Source organism: Cupressus sempervirens, chromosome 10, assembly GCF_028749045.1.
Source record: "Cupressus sempervirens isolate cs-2001-9-10 chromosome 10, ASM2874904v1, whole genome shotgun sequence".
Lineage (NCBI taxonomy): Eukaryota > Viridiplantae > Streptophyta > Pinopsida > Cupressales > Cupressaceae > Cupressus > Cupressus sempervirens.
Window position 1 is genome coordinate 601,085,095 of NC_143127.1, and position 14,231 is coordinate 601,099,325.

Genomic DNA, 14,231 nt, shown 5'->3' on the forward strand with positions numbered 1-14,231 from the left:
GGATTTTTTCAAGTCTTTAAGGTATGCATAGGATGTCAGGTCCAATCTTATAAGAATGATGAGTCCATTAGACTAACCATGGTCAGGAAGTTTGCCCCAATTCAAATTCAAAGTCATGGGATTCGTAGGTAAATGTCCCTAGATAAGACACAAATGATATATAGAGGCCAAGGACAAGGTATGTATAGACTAGTGATGCATGAGAAAATAACATTTGATATTAGCTAGTTCACAGGCCACGATCAAGGACTAAGAATGTCTCACAATGTAAAAGATGTGATCAAGGAATGAGGGGGAAAACTAGATAGAATGTCAATAGATGAAGGAGCAATGACTTGCTACACGTAGCGCCTATTTGCTAGGTTTTCACCACATGTACTTGGCCAAAGTGCCTATTTGCCAGGTTTTCACTTTTGGAAATTTTTTTTCTCTTTTGTCACTTTTTCATGCCAAGATGCTTGTTTGCCAGATTTTCATCAAGACATTCATTTTTTCATGACTTTTTTTTTTTTTTTTTGATATTTTTTAGGACTTTTAGATGGAATCATGAATGTCATTGATGAATGCTAAGAAGAAATATGTTGTTGGTGTTGTTAGTTGATAATCTTTGGATCCATGATTGACCATCACTATACAGGATTTGTTTTAAGTCTGTAGCTTAAATTAAACCACTGGAAAGGCCTCTAGATATACCATCCTATACCATATGTAATACAATGTCTGTTTCTTGTGAATCAGGGCATCTAAGGATAATTGGGTCAAAGGATATGTTGTATGGGATGTCACAGATGATGACATACTCAAAGGCTTACTGGATGGGGGTCTGATTGTGGGTGTTGGACAAGTTAGGTAGTTGGATTTGGGGGTAAGCAACTGGATATAAGGAAGGATTGGGAGGATTGAGACCAATGTCTTCCCACATGAAGGTTGATCAAGAGCACTCAAAAAGACTTCATGGCATGTTGAACACTACAACACTAATATTCATCACATCATCTTTTTCATGTTTTATCCTTGGGAGTTGCTTAGCTTTTGAATTTTGATGGTCTAATGGCATCTTTCAGTTTTCACCAAGAGGCCTACATTTGTCAATTTTTTCTTTTTTTTCTTTGCAACTAGAAGGTGGAGTTGGATCCCGAAAATATGCCAATGTGTTCACTTTAGGAGAAATTGCTTCTTTATGATCACCAATTTTAATGCCTTCATAGATTTCAAAGTTTTTTGTGAGAGCATCATCATTGTTGAATCAATCAAAAATCAGTGGTCCACGCTTGTTCCAATCCAATAGCTTAGGACAATTTAAGGGGATGTCATCATCAGTGTTGAATGGGCTTTGGTTGAAGGTATATATATAAATATCTAATTCAGTGGTGTAATTGGGGTCATGCTCAGAAGCTAGATGACTATTGGTTTCAGGTTGGGTATCCTTAGATGACTTTTCATTGTTCAAAGTATCCATTTTCTTACATGTAGGTACCGTAGTAATAGGAAGATCTATTTGTAATGGTTTGAATCCAAGCCCCAAACTAGGAGGTCATCCTTTCATAGTGATAGGTTCAATTATTCCTTGTTTTTGATATCCAAGACCACTATATCTATCATAGCCTTGTTTCTGCATGATATTAAACCTAGGTCCATACTTTCTAGGAGATATCAAAGTGGGTTCTTGTTCTTCTTTTGCTTTTTCAATACAGACAGATGTATTCTCATAAAAATGTTATTCAAGTAGACCACTTTTGCCAATGAAATTGGTAGAAGTGGCATTTTCTGTAGTGATCTCAGAATGTTTTTCTTGCAATAGGTGTGATTTACCATAATATTGGGGAGAAGGTGGTGATTCCCTAATGTGGAATACTTGAGACATAAAGTACTCTCCACACCCATTATCTTCAATCTTCATCTTTTCCTTGGCCTTATTGAGGAGTATATCAACATCTACATACTTAGAGGAATTTGCGGGTTATGCTTCATTATTTTTTGGGACTTGGTATGTAGTAGCATCTCTCAGATTAGCACAAAATTGAAAAGGATATGGATCACCAGGGGTAGTAATTTCCATGTCATTATAGGATAACTTGAGACATTGGTGATATGTGGATGGACCTACTTTCATAGCATGGATCCAAGGGCATCCCAATATCATATTACAATTCATTTCAATATCTAAAACTTGGAATAATGTATTCTCTATAACACAACCAACTCTGATAGGTAATATTATGACCGCCTTAGAGAAATTTTCACCATCATTACATGCCTTTATTGTGATCCTACAAGAGGCATCAATGTCATCTTTAGAGTAACCAAGACCTTTGATAACTTGCATGGTACAAATATTAAGTCCTGTTCCACCATCTATCAAGACTCATATGACCTTAGCATTATAGACAAAGACTTTAAGATGAAGAGGATCATTGTGGTTAAATCCATTTTTGGGAACATCACAAGGTGAAAAAGTGACATGTTGTAATGTTGACAAGTGCCCTATCATGGCCTAAAACTGGGAAACATCAATGTTATTGGGAACTATAAGCTCCTTCAATTTTTGGTCAATGATTTTCTGGTGCTAAGGGGATGAGCATAGTAAATCAAGAATAGATATTTTTTTAGGGGCCTTACCACGCTAGTCAACAAGGTTATAATCAGAAGTAGCTAGAGGTCTAGAGGAAGTTACAAGTCTAAGAGGAGCTGAAGGTCTAGAAGGGGCTCCTAGTAAGGTAAGTTTTGTACAATGGGTAGTAATAGCACATCGAGGATCTTGGTTCTTGATGGTAAATGTGGATGCATGTGTATCAATCATCTCAAAACAATTGATAGTATAGTCATATTCAGTGCGCGTGTAGTTAACATTGGATTTAGCATTTGAGTTTGAACTAGAGGCTTTTTCTTTATCATGGTTCACCAAAGGATTTTTGAAAATGGTGTGATCAGTATTGGAGGATAATAATGATGATAAATCTACCTCAACCAATCCTTGGTCTATCAAGTCTTGAACTGCATGTTTAAGTTGAAAACAAGTTGTCTTATGTCCTTTTGTTCGATGGTAATCATAGAATTTCTTGTCATCCCACCAAGAACATTTTACTTTTGGTTCATCTTTGACTACTACTAGTTGTAGAAAGTTATTTTGGATCAATTTTTGTAGGACAACATCAAGTGGTAACCCCAAGGGTGTAAATTTTTGGTTCTTATTACTAGGAGATCATCTGAATCAATTCTAAGCTAGGTATAAAAAGTTTGTGTTTGAGGTGTTGTATAAGATGTAGTTTGTGTGTTTGTTCTACTAGGACCCTTGATAGTGAACTTGGGTTGTGTAGTGCTAATCATTCAAGCATCAACAATACCATCATTTGTGACATTCTTATTTTTAGAAAAGAATTTTGGCTTATTAGTATATGTGCTCATGTTGTTTGTATCCTTATTGATCTTTAGGATTCCCTTGTGAATAAGGGCATCTTCAATGCTAACTCCTTTTTTCATTAACTTGGCAATGGTGCTAGGACTCTTGATCTTAAGTTCATACATCAACTCAAGAACTAGGTTCTCAATGCATAAGTTCACTTGTTGTTCTTTAGGATATCCATTGGGATTTGACTAGAAAGATTTCTCCAACATAGTAAGAATGTCATAAATGGTTCTCTAGTCTTTTTCTTTGTTGCACATAGATCAGATAATGTCATTTCATTTTTTATGTTAAACGAAAAATGGTATATAAATTTTTTTGCCAATTCATTCCGAGATTTGATGTTGCCAGATAGTTTAGAGTACCATTCAAGTGTTGGTCCACCAAGCCTTTGAGGAAATAATCTCATAAGATGCATTTGTTCTTGATCAATTTCTGTACAAGAGGCACAAAACTGTCTAATGCGGTCAAGTGGATTTCCCTTGCCTTAGTATTTATCAAATCTTGGTGTCTCAAAGTTTTTTGGAAAAGGAGGCATGTATAGACTTTTATCAAATGGATTAGGACAAAAATCTTGTTCAATGTATAAAACTTTGTTATGTTGAAATTCCAATGCCTCAACTTGCTTAGTCAATTGTTTAAGCTTTTGGACCATCTTGTCATTAGGCATGGAATCAAAAGTAGTTATTTTCCCTTTTTGCTTCTGGGTTGACCTTTTAATTCAATGAGAGTCATGTCAACTATGTTTTGATGCATCTAAATCTTAAGCATATGGGGATGCATCACTAGATGGTGGTAGTATGTTAGCACCATGGATAAAAAATGGTTGTTGTGGTTGTGTCATTTTTTTTACATGTTGTTGAGGTACCTCAAAAGATGGTACTAGAAATGGGCTAGCTACATCACTATGAACCAATTCAAGAATAGAATTTTCCTTCCAAGACTTCCCCTTGTCATATTTCTCTTTAGGATGCTTGCCAACTTCACAACCTTGACATACACCCTTTGAATACTTGACTTGAGGTAGACCAATGACCATATCCTTGTTGCTGAGTTGTTGAAGGTAGAGATAATTGAGATGTCCAAATCTATCATGTCATAGTTTACTTTGTGTATTTGAATGAGTCAAAAAGGCAAGGGAAGTGGACTTAGGCACAAATTGTGAGAAAGAATAAAGTCTTATCTCATGGTTAGCCTTTCCAACCACCTCCATGGAATCATCTTTGAAATTTTTTACCACAACTGTATCTAGAAGGAACTCCACTTTGTTTCCACATCCATAGTGAGTTATTTGGTAGATGGAGAGAAGGTTGGTGCTAAGGTTAGGAACATGAAGAACATCCTTGAAGATGCCATTCTCCAACTCAACATTTCCTTTTCCTTCAACTTCCACTTGAGTCTTATTGCCCACATAGATGTAAGGTACGTTTGATGGTTTCAAATGAGATTGGTAAGAAATTAAAATGTCTCAGATCTGATAATGGTGGTGAGTATTGCAGTCATGAATTTGAAGATTATTGCTCCACTAATGGTATTCATAGATAGAAAACTATTCCAAGGACTCCATAAGAAAATGGAGTGGTTGAATGCATGAACAAGACTATAATGGAGTGTACAAGGAGCATGAGGTTGCATGCTCGATTGCCCTTACACATGTGGGTAGAGGCTTTCAATACTACTATAGATGTGATTAATAGAGGTTCCTCTACTCCTTTGGGATATGGTATTCCAAAGGAAGCATGGACTGGTAAGAAGGTGAGTTATTCTTTTCTCAAGACCTATGGTTGTGAAGCTTTTGCTCACATAGATTCTGAATATAGAGCCAAGCTGGAAGCTAAGTCAAAGAAATGTGTATTTGTTGGATATGGCATTAACGAATTGGGTTATAGGCTTTGGGATTTTGAAAATCATAAGTTTATAAGAAACAGGGATGTCATATTCAATGATAAAGTGTTGTACAAAGATTTTTTGCAGCAACATGAGAAGAAATATGATGATTATGTAGTGCTAGATGATACTCCAAAGGATGATGTTCCAACATTTTGTCATGATGTGTAAGAACAACAACAACAAATACCACTCACACTAGTGAATGTTAAATGGTCAACAAGGAAAATTAGACCTCCAAAAATATTTTCTCCCTCTTTGTATTCAATTTTACTTACTAATTCTGGTGAACCTAAGTGTTATGAGAAGCTATATAGGTGGATGCTAAGATTCAGTGGTAGTCTACAATGAAAGCTGAAATGGACTCTTTCCTAAAGAATAAGGCAAGGGATTTCTGCAAGTTGCATGCAAGTAAAAAGGCTTTACAAAATAAGTGGGTTTATAGGTTGAAAGAAGAGGAAGGAGGTAACAAAAGATTTAAAGTCAAGTTAGTTGTAAAAGGATTTGCATAGAAAAAGGGAATTGATTTTGATGAGATATTTTCTCCTATTGTTAAGATGACTTCTATTCGTACTGTTTTAAGTCTTGTGGCTATGGAAGATTTTCATTTAGAGCAGCTTGATGTTAAAACAACCTTCCTTCATGGTGATTTGGATGAAGAGATATATATGGCTCAACCATAGGGATTTGAGGTCAAAGGTAAGGAGAATTTAGTGTGCAAATTGAAGAAAAGTTTATATGGCTTGAAGCAAGCACCTTGGCAATGGTATCTAAAATTTGATAGGTTTATGCATGAGCATGGCTATAACAGGTGTCATTTAGATTAGTGTACTTATTTTAAGAGCTTGGATGATGATAGCTACATTATTTTATGGTTATATATTGATGATTTGCTTATAGCTGGGTCTAACATGGATCATATTAAGAGGTTGAAATGTTAGGTAGCACATGCATTTTCTATGAAGGATTTGGTGGCAGCAAAAAAATCTTTGATATGAAGATTTGTAGAGATAGGAAGAATAGAACATTGATGCTATCTCAGGCTGATTATGTAGAGAAGGTGTTGCAACATTGCTCTATAGAGAATGCTAAAGCTATCAGCACACCTTTACCTAGTCATTTGAAGTTGACTAAGGAGATGTGTCCCAAGACACAAGAAGAGGAGGATAAGATGTCCAAGGTACCCTATGCTTTAGCTGTAGGAAGCTTGATGTATGCTATGGTATGTACTAGGGAAAATATTGCACATGCAGTGAGAGTCATTACTAGGTATATGAGTCATCTAGGAATTGAGCATTGGAATGTAGTCAAATAAATTCCCAGATATTTGAGAGGAACATCCAATAAGTGTCTACACTTTGGGGGCTCTACTACTGATTTACAAGGCCATGTTGACTCAGATTTGGTAGGGAATATTGATACCAAGCAGAGTACTACAAGTTATGTCTTTACTATTAGTGGGGCAGCCATGAGCTGGGTTTTTAGGTTATAGAAGATGAATGTTCTATCCAATACAGAGGCAAAGTATGTTGCTACTACAGAGGTAGCCAAGGAAATGATATAGCTTTAGTTCTTCTTAGAATAATTGGGACATCCTCAAAAGGATAATTATTTGTTCAAAGATAGTCACAGTGCCATTCATCTTGCAAAGAATTCAGCTTTGCATTCAAAGACCAAACACATACAATTGAGGTACCATTTCATTTGGTTAGTTTTGGAGGATGGAGAGTTAAAACTAGAGAAGATACATACCAATGACAATCTAGTAGATATGTTAACAAAGGTAGTAACAAGGGAGAAGTTGAAATCCTCTTCAGCTTTGGTTGGTCTTCTAGACTAAACATGAATAAAAGAATAGTAGACTCCAGGTAGTTTGATCTAGTGGGAGTCCCATGGAGTAGCGGTCTAGCTATAGGATCAATCTCCAAGTGGGAGATTTTTGTTTAGTGTGGAGCCTGATTAGTCTCCAAGTGGGAGATTGTTAGTTTGTGGTGACTAATCAGGAAAGTACTATACATACATTATAAATTCTTTGGGGCTCAGGGAATCACATCGAAAAAAAAATTTAGGTCCTATTTTATTGAGTCCTATTTTATCTAGCCCTATTTTATCGATATTGTAGACAACACGTTGTAACCCTAAAGTAGTTTAATACTTGTATAAAATGGCTTAGGGTTAGGGCTTGTTTTCATAGTTGTGATGCAAAATTGGTTCTTGTAGTAGTATTGAGCTATAAGCGATTATAGACTGTAATCAGGTTGTAATCACTAGATCATAAAAATATTAGACTTGTTGTTTGGTGGATGTAGGCCAAGGATTGGGTGAACCACCTTAAATCTTTGTGCCTTGTGTTCTTTTGTGTGTGATCTATTATTTTCTATAATTGGTTATATTTGCATGTAATTTTTATTTCTATCTATGGTTTAATCCTAACACCATAGTTAATTTATGAGTATTATAACTAGAAACAAAAGTAGCATATTCAAGTGGAAGATGAGTCATAATATGTTTGATCATATTTCCATCCTTAATGGGTTCACCACAATCCTTAAGTTGTGCCTTATACATGTTTACTTGGGTAAGATAGTCTTTGGTGGTGTCAAAAATTCCTAGGGTTTGACTTGAGAAGTTTATCCTCAATAGTGTAGGCCATGTCTTCATCTATTGTCCCATACAAAGCTTCAAGTTTAGCCCATACCTCTATTGGATTGGTAATCTTCCTAATGTGATATTTGATGGGATTAGAGATATTTTTCAACAAGGTTCCTAGGGCCATCTCTTTTTTGGATTCCCAATCTTCTTTTCAAGCTTCATCAGCATCAATAGGAGGTTTCTTTGTTGCACCAGTTACATAATGCAGTAAACCATTTTCTACTAATGGTTCCTTTATGTTTTCTTTCCAAGTAGCATAATTATGTGAAGTTAAATTTGAAAAAAAACCCATAATGAAAGAGCACAATATCAAGGAAACACAATACACCTCCCACCCCCTTCCTTTTCACTCAATCAAAAAATCCCCCCCCCCCAACAAATGAATGATTTTGACACTTTATATATAGTGAATTTATGATAGGCCACCTATCAAATTGGAAAAAGTGGACTTCTCATTTTGTTTTTTACATCCTTCTTTTGGAGTTCAAATCTAGAACTTTACAATGTAGCTCAAAAATACAACAATTGTGAAGCAATATAATGTAAAATAGGACCTATTTTTGAAAGTGGTATTTTTGTCCACACAAGCCTACAATATGATTGCATATCTAGAAAGTAGACAAAAAGCTATGCACTTTCAAAAAAATGGAACCTATTTTGGAGTCCAAATGAGCCCATACAATGTGTTTGAAGTTGCAAAATGTAGGATTGGATAGGTGCAATCACCAAAAAGTGCTATTTTTGATAAAGTCATGCACCAAAACCAAAAAAGAATGGCACCACTAAAAAACTCAAGAAATTCTATGCAAAAAAATAAAATAAAATTGCACCTGATTTGGAGTCCTGATGACCAAGATATGGCCTCTCAAAGTTGGGTTGTCAAATAAAAAATTAATTTGAAGAGGGGTTTGGAGAGGAAAACATGGTGTTAAATTTGATGGTCAAATAGCCATCACAATAGTTCAAAATTTCCTGGGAATGAGGGTCAAATAGCCATCAAATTTAGCATAGTGAATTGTTAATGTCAGCAAAAAATTTCCTCCTTGGGTGACGTGGCAATATGGAAGTTACAGGTGGCATACAGAATTGACACATATCCATGTACAAATGTACAAAAAAAATTTGACATGGATTTCAAGGTGTCCTTCAGTACTAACGTGTAGATTTACTAAGGTAGCAGAGGTACCATGTGGTGGGGTTTGCACAGTGACGAGTTGATGTGGACATCACAATTTGGCTACCACATGTCCATTTCTAGAGAGCACCTCATGGTTAGAGTTATAATTTGCAGATGGCGGCATAGTTCTTGAGTTTTAATCACCAACTATCAAGGATTTCAATCAAAATTTTTGATTGCAACCAAATTTCTAGAAGGAGAGTGACTGGTGCCAAGAGATGTTGGTATGCATTCACCAGTACCAAAAATGTCATTGGAGAAACTACCATTTAAAAGGGTTGACAGAAGAGTACAGTGAAAAAGAATCATGCTAGATTTAAACACTAGAAATTGGGACCAGATGTTTAGTCCCACATGCAATGTTTGGGGATTGCTAAACTATTTAAAAGACAAAGCCTTCACCTTGTTCAGCAAGTTCAAACCTGCCGATGGATAGAGCTTGCTGCTAGATAAGGCTAGCTAGATGTGTTGTGCAGTATGAAACTCTAGAATCGATGTTGTTCACTATGATATTAACTACTAGAATTAGAGGGAATATACTACCAAATATGCTCTATGGGGGTCAAGGTTTCATCACCTAGTTCCTACAAAAGAATTTTCTTTGCAAGTCAAATAGGCCAAAAATATTTTTTTAAAAAATTTGAAAAATGAAAAAATTATAGAGAAAAATTACAGATCTAAAAATTATTTAAACAGATTGAATAATGACCATACCAATTTTGCAAATCAAAAGGCATTTCTAGAGAGCTATGAATATTTTTAATAGAGAAAAATCATTAATAGATTAGTTGGATTGAGGCTATGAATAAAAAGATAGAGCAAATAAAGAAGAAAAAAATCAATTTATCGAGCTCAATTGGTCTGCAAGATGATTTTTAGTGTCTACCAAGCATTTTTGGAAATTACCTTGCGTAGACAATGTCTACTAAGTCCACTTGGGCATTGAAGGATTTTATGTTAGAAGACAGTGTTAACCAAGCTCTCAAGGTCATCAAAGGAAAGTTAGTGTTTACCGAGTTTACTTGGTAATCAAAGGATTTTGCATGGTTCATAGTGTTAACAGAGTTTCTGACGGTTAACACAGGAAATCATTTCTGGAACAATGTTTACCGAGAAGGGTCAACCAATGAAGGAATTTATTAATTTGTGAAATAAGGCTTAAACCTTTCAAGTATTATTTCCAGCTGACTATGGTAATAATTATAAGTGATTGTAACTGTGAATGAGCCAACCTCATAATCTGAATGGTATATATAAAAGGTCATTGCAAAATATAAATATTGTGAAATGAATGTGAAAGTGAATGAGCGAGCATGCAACAATTGAAATACTATAAATTATTTGACTTCTAAATAAATTATTTGTTTATCAATCAAAATTAAAAAATAACCATATAATTCTTTGTGTAACTTATAGACCATGTCCTTCTTGTCTGGATCAATAAAGCCTTCAGGTTGCTCAATATATACTTCCTCATCAAGAATACCATTGAGAAATGTACATTTGACATCCATTTGATATACTTTAAATCCTTTATGTGCTACATATGCAAGTAGCATTTTGACACCTTCCAATCTTGCAATAGGAGCAAAAATCTCTCCATAATCTATGCCTTCTTCTTCAAAATATACCCTGTATACCAATCTAATTTTGTTCCTTGATACCTGTCCATCTTCATTCAACTTATTTTTGAATACCCAATTAGTTCCAATCACATTTTTATCTTTAGGCCTAGGTACAAGAGTCTAGATTTTGTTCTTCTCTATTTGCTCTATCTTTTCATTCATAGCCTCAATCCAACTTTCATTTTCCAATGCATCTTGACACTTCTAGGTTCAAAATCAGCAAGTAAACATGTACCTTTTAGCTTACTTCTTGTCATGGTACCTTCTCATCCATCTCCAATAATCTGATCTGGTGTATGATGCCTCCTAAAATATTTGGCTAACACAAATTCCTTGCCTTTTGAGTGAATTGCATTGCTATATTCTTGAACTTCAACTTCAGGTTCTGGTTGTTCGAGCTTGGTAGCTATTGGCTTAGTAGCTTTAGGCTATGACTCAATTTGAACTTCTTGCAACTCGATAGCTATGTTGGGCTCAATAGATATAGTCTTTCTGTTGACAAATGTGTCTAGCAAAGTATCAATAAAAACAAATCTCTTGTAATCTTTAGGTTCCTTTTTCCTTTCTTCTTCTATCTTTTCTGCAACCTCATCAACTTTCACATGTGCACTTTCTATAACTTTTTGAGTAGAAAAATTCAAACATCTATATGCCTTACTTTTGGAAGAATATCCTAAAAATATTCCTTCATCACCTTTAGCATCAAATTTTATTTTTCTAGATTCTTTCAAAATGTAACATTTTCTTCCAAATACTTTAAGATAGCTTACATTAGGTTTATAACCATACCATAACTCATAGGGGGTTTTGAGTGACTCCTTTAACTGTACTCAGTTTAAGGTATGAACTACAATGCTGATAGCTTCCTTCCAGTATCTGATTGCAATGTTCTTTTCAATCATTAAAGTTCTTGCACAATCCATGATAGATCTATTTCTCCTTTCAGCTATTCCATTTTGCTCAAGAGTTTTAGGAGCTAATACATGCCTTTTGATTCCTCTTTCAATGCAAAAATTATTGAATTCATTGAAAATGAATTCACCACCTTTGTCTGATCTCGAGCATATCAATGTTTTCCCTATTTCCTTTTCCACTCTTTTTAAATATCATTTAAACTTTTCAAATGCCTCTGACTTCTCTCTTAAGTACATAATAGTCATCATTCTAGAGTAGTCATCAACAAAAAGAATAAATAATTTTTCTCCATTATAACTTTCTACTCTTATGGGTCTAGACAAATCAATATGCACAATTTCTAAAATATCTTCAGATTGATGATTTTTACTTTTGAGACTAGTCTTTCCCATCTTACCAATCTAACAATTCTTGCATAGACCAACATCAGGTTTCTTCAAATTAGGAATGCCTCTTACTTTCCTAAATTTTCTTATTTTCACCATGTTGTCAAAGTTTACATGACAAAACATTCTATTCCATAACCAACATTCTTCAACTTGAGCAACAAAGCATGAGCATTCACCAAGATCAAGATAAAACAAGTTACCTTTTGTTTGTTTGCCTGATCCAATCAACCTTCCTTTGTCATCTAGCAATCTTGCTTTGCCATGAAATCAAATGTTAATCACTTGTGCTACACTCAACAGGTTATGTTTTAGTCCTTTAACCCAATATGCATTATTACATACAAGTTCCTTGGTTAAATAAATTCTGCCTCTTCCTTTTATACAACAAGGTTCATTATTTCTAAACCTTACACTACCACCATCATAGTTTTATGTGAGCATCCACTATCTATAATCCATGTATCATTTTTGCTAACATTAGAGATAAGTTCCATCTCATCTTCTTCTTCATCATTATTAGATTCATCTTTTATAGCAATGTAAATAATTTCATCTTCACTACTATATGAATCCTTAGAATCTTTATCCATAAAGCAGGTGTTCTTACTTTTTTCCTTGAATGATTTGTGATTTTTGAAATCCTTCCTATCATTGCACTTGTGACCTTTCTTCTCATCCTTGTTTTGCTTATTTGGGCACCTAGCTACAATATGACCTATTTCTTCACATTAAAAATAGATTAAGGGAACTTTACCTTTGTATTTTCCTCTTCTTGTTGAATATTTCTTTGCAAGAAATGCTTCAACAACTTCAAGATCTATGTTAGAAATTTCTTCTGATTCTTCTTCACTTTCTGACTAAATATCCTTAATCTTCTTGCATTTCTTCTTGAGTAAAAGCTTGACTTCGGATGTGGATTCAATGTTCTTGGAAGCTGGAACATAATTGTCATAATTATCTACTTCAAAGGTTGTTAATCTTCCAACTATGGCATCCAAATTTATCTTGTGATTTTCTTCACATCTTCTTTCTTGAATGGTAGATACTCTTATTGCATAAACAAGAAGTAATTTTTTGAGAACTTTACTTATAAAATTATCTTCTTCAATTTTCCCTCTAGAAGCTCTGATTGCACTAAAAATTTCTTTGAACATCTCAACATATTTGGAAATGTTTTCATCCTCTCTCATTCTCATCTAATCAAACTATCCTCTTAGGCTTTCTACTTTGGCTCTACTCACATTATCATCACCTCCATAGATTTCCTTTAGCTTGTTCCACATTGCACGAGCAATTTTGCTTTGATTTCATCAAATTCTTCATAGCTTAGGGTAGATGCAATGTCTATCATCATGGTGTTGTGAGTCTTCTTCTAAGAAATGTTATTAATAGATAATGTGCTAGCAGGATCTACAAATTCTGCATCAAGGTATTTCAGTCTAGTATCACCAATGGAAGCCAGATGAAGTCTCATAAGTCCCTACCATGTTGAAAAGTTATCCCTATTAAGTGTTGTAATTTCTCTCTTGTAAGACATCCTAATCTTTAGCTTAGGTCCTTGAAACCCTTCCTGCAAGCACCAAAAGCTTTGATACCAATTGTTGGAAATATAGATAGAGTAATTGAGAGAGGGTGGGGGGGCGGTTCAGGGGGCCCGGGGTCGGGGGGCAGGTGAATCAATTACCACAAAAATATTTTCAACAAGCCCTTTAGATGTTTGATAAATCTATTTACTATTGTCACTCAGTAAACATTCATAAAATGTTATAACTTAGTAAATGCAATGAATGTTAACTTTAACAAATTAAAACATGTATAAAATAACTTGCAACCATAAAAGAAATAGCATGAACACATGAGACACCAGATTTAATGTAGAAACTCAATATGGGAAAAACCACCAATCTACTAACGACTAATTTTCACACTTCTTAATTGAGCCCTGTTAGTAGCCAACCCTATTAAAGGTTACAAAACACACTGTTAGATGATTTAATCACCTTTTTAGGAGTGGCCTTGTTAGAGGTCTTTAGAACAATTCAATAGAACTGTCACCTTGTTAGAGGATTTACAAAATGGTTGTTAGACCAACTCTGTTAAGAGATTTTGGAATCATTGCTACAATGATTAGAAAGTAAAAATGAGATGACCTAAATGAGATGCAATTGAAATTATTAATTACA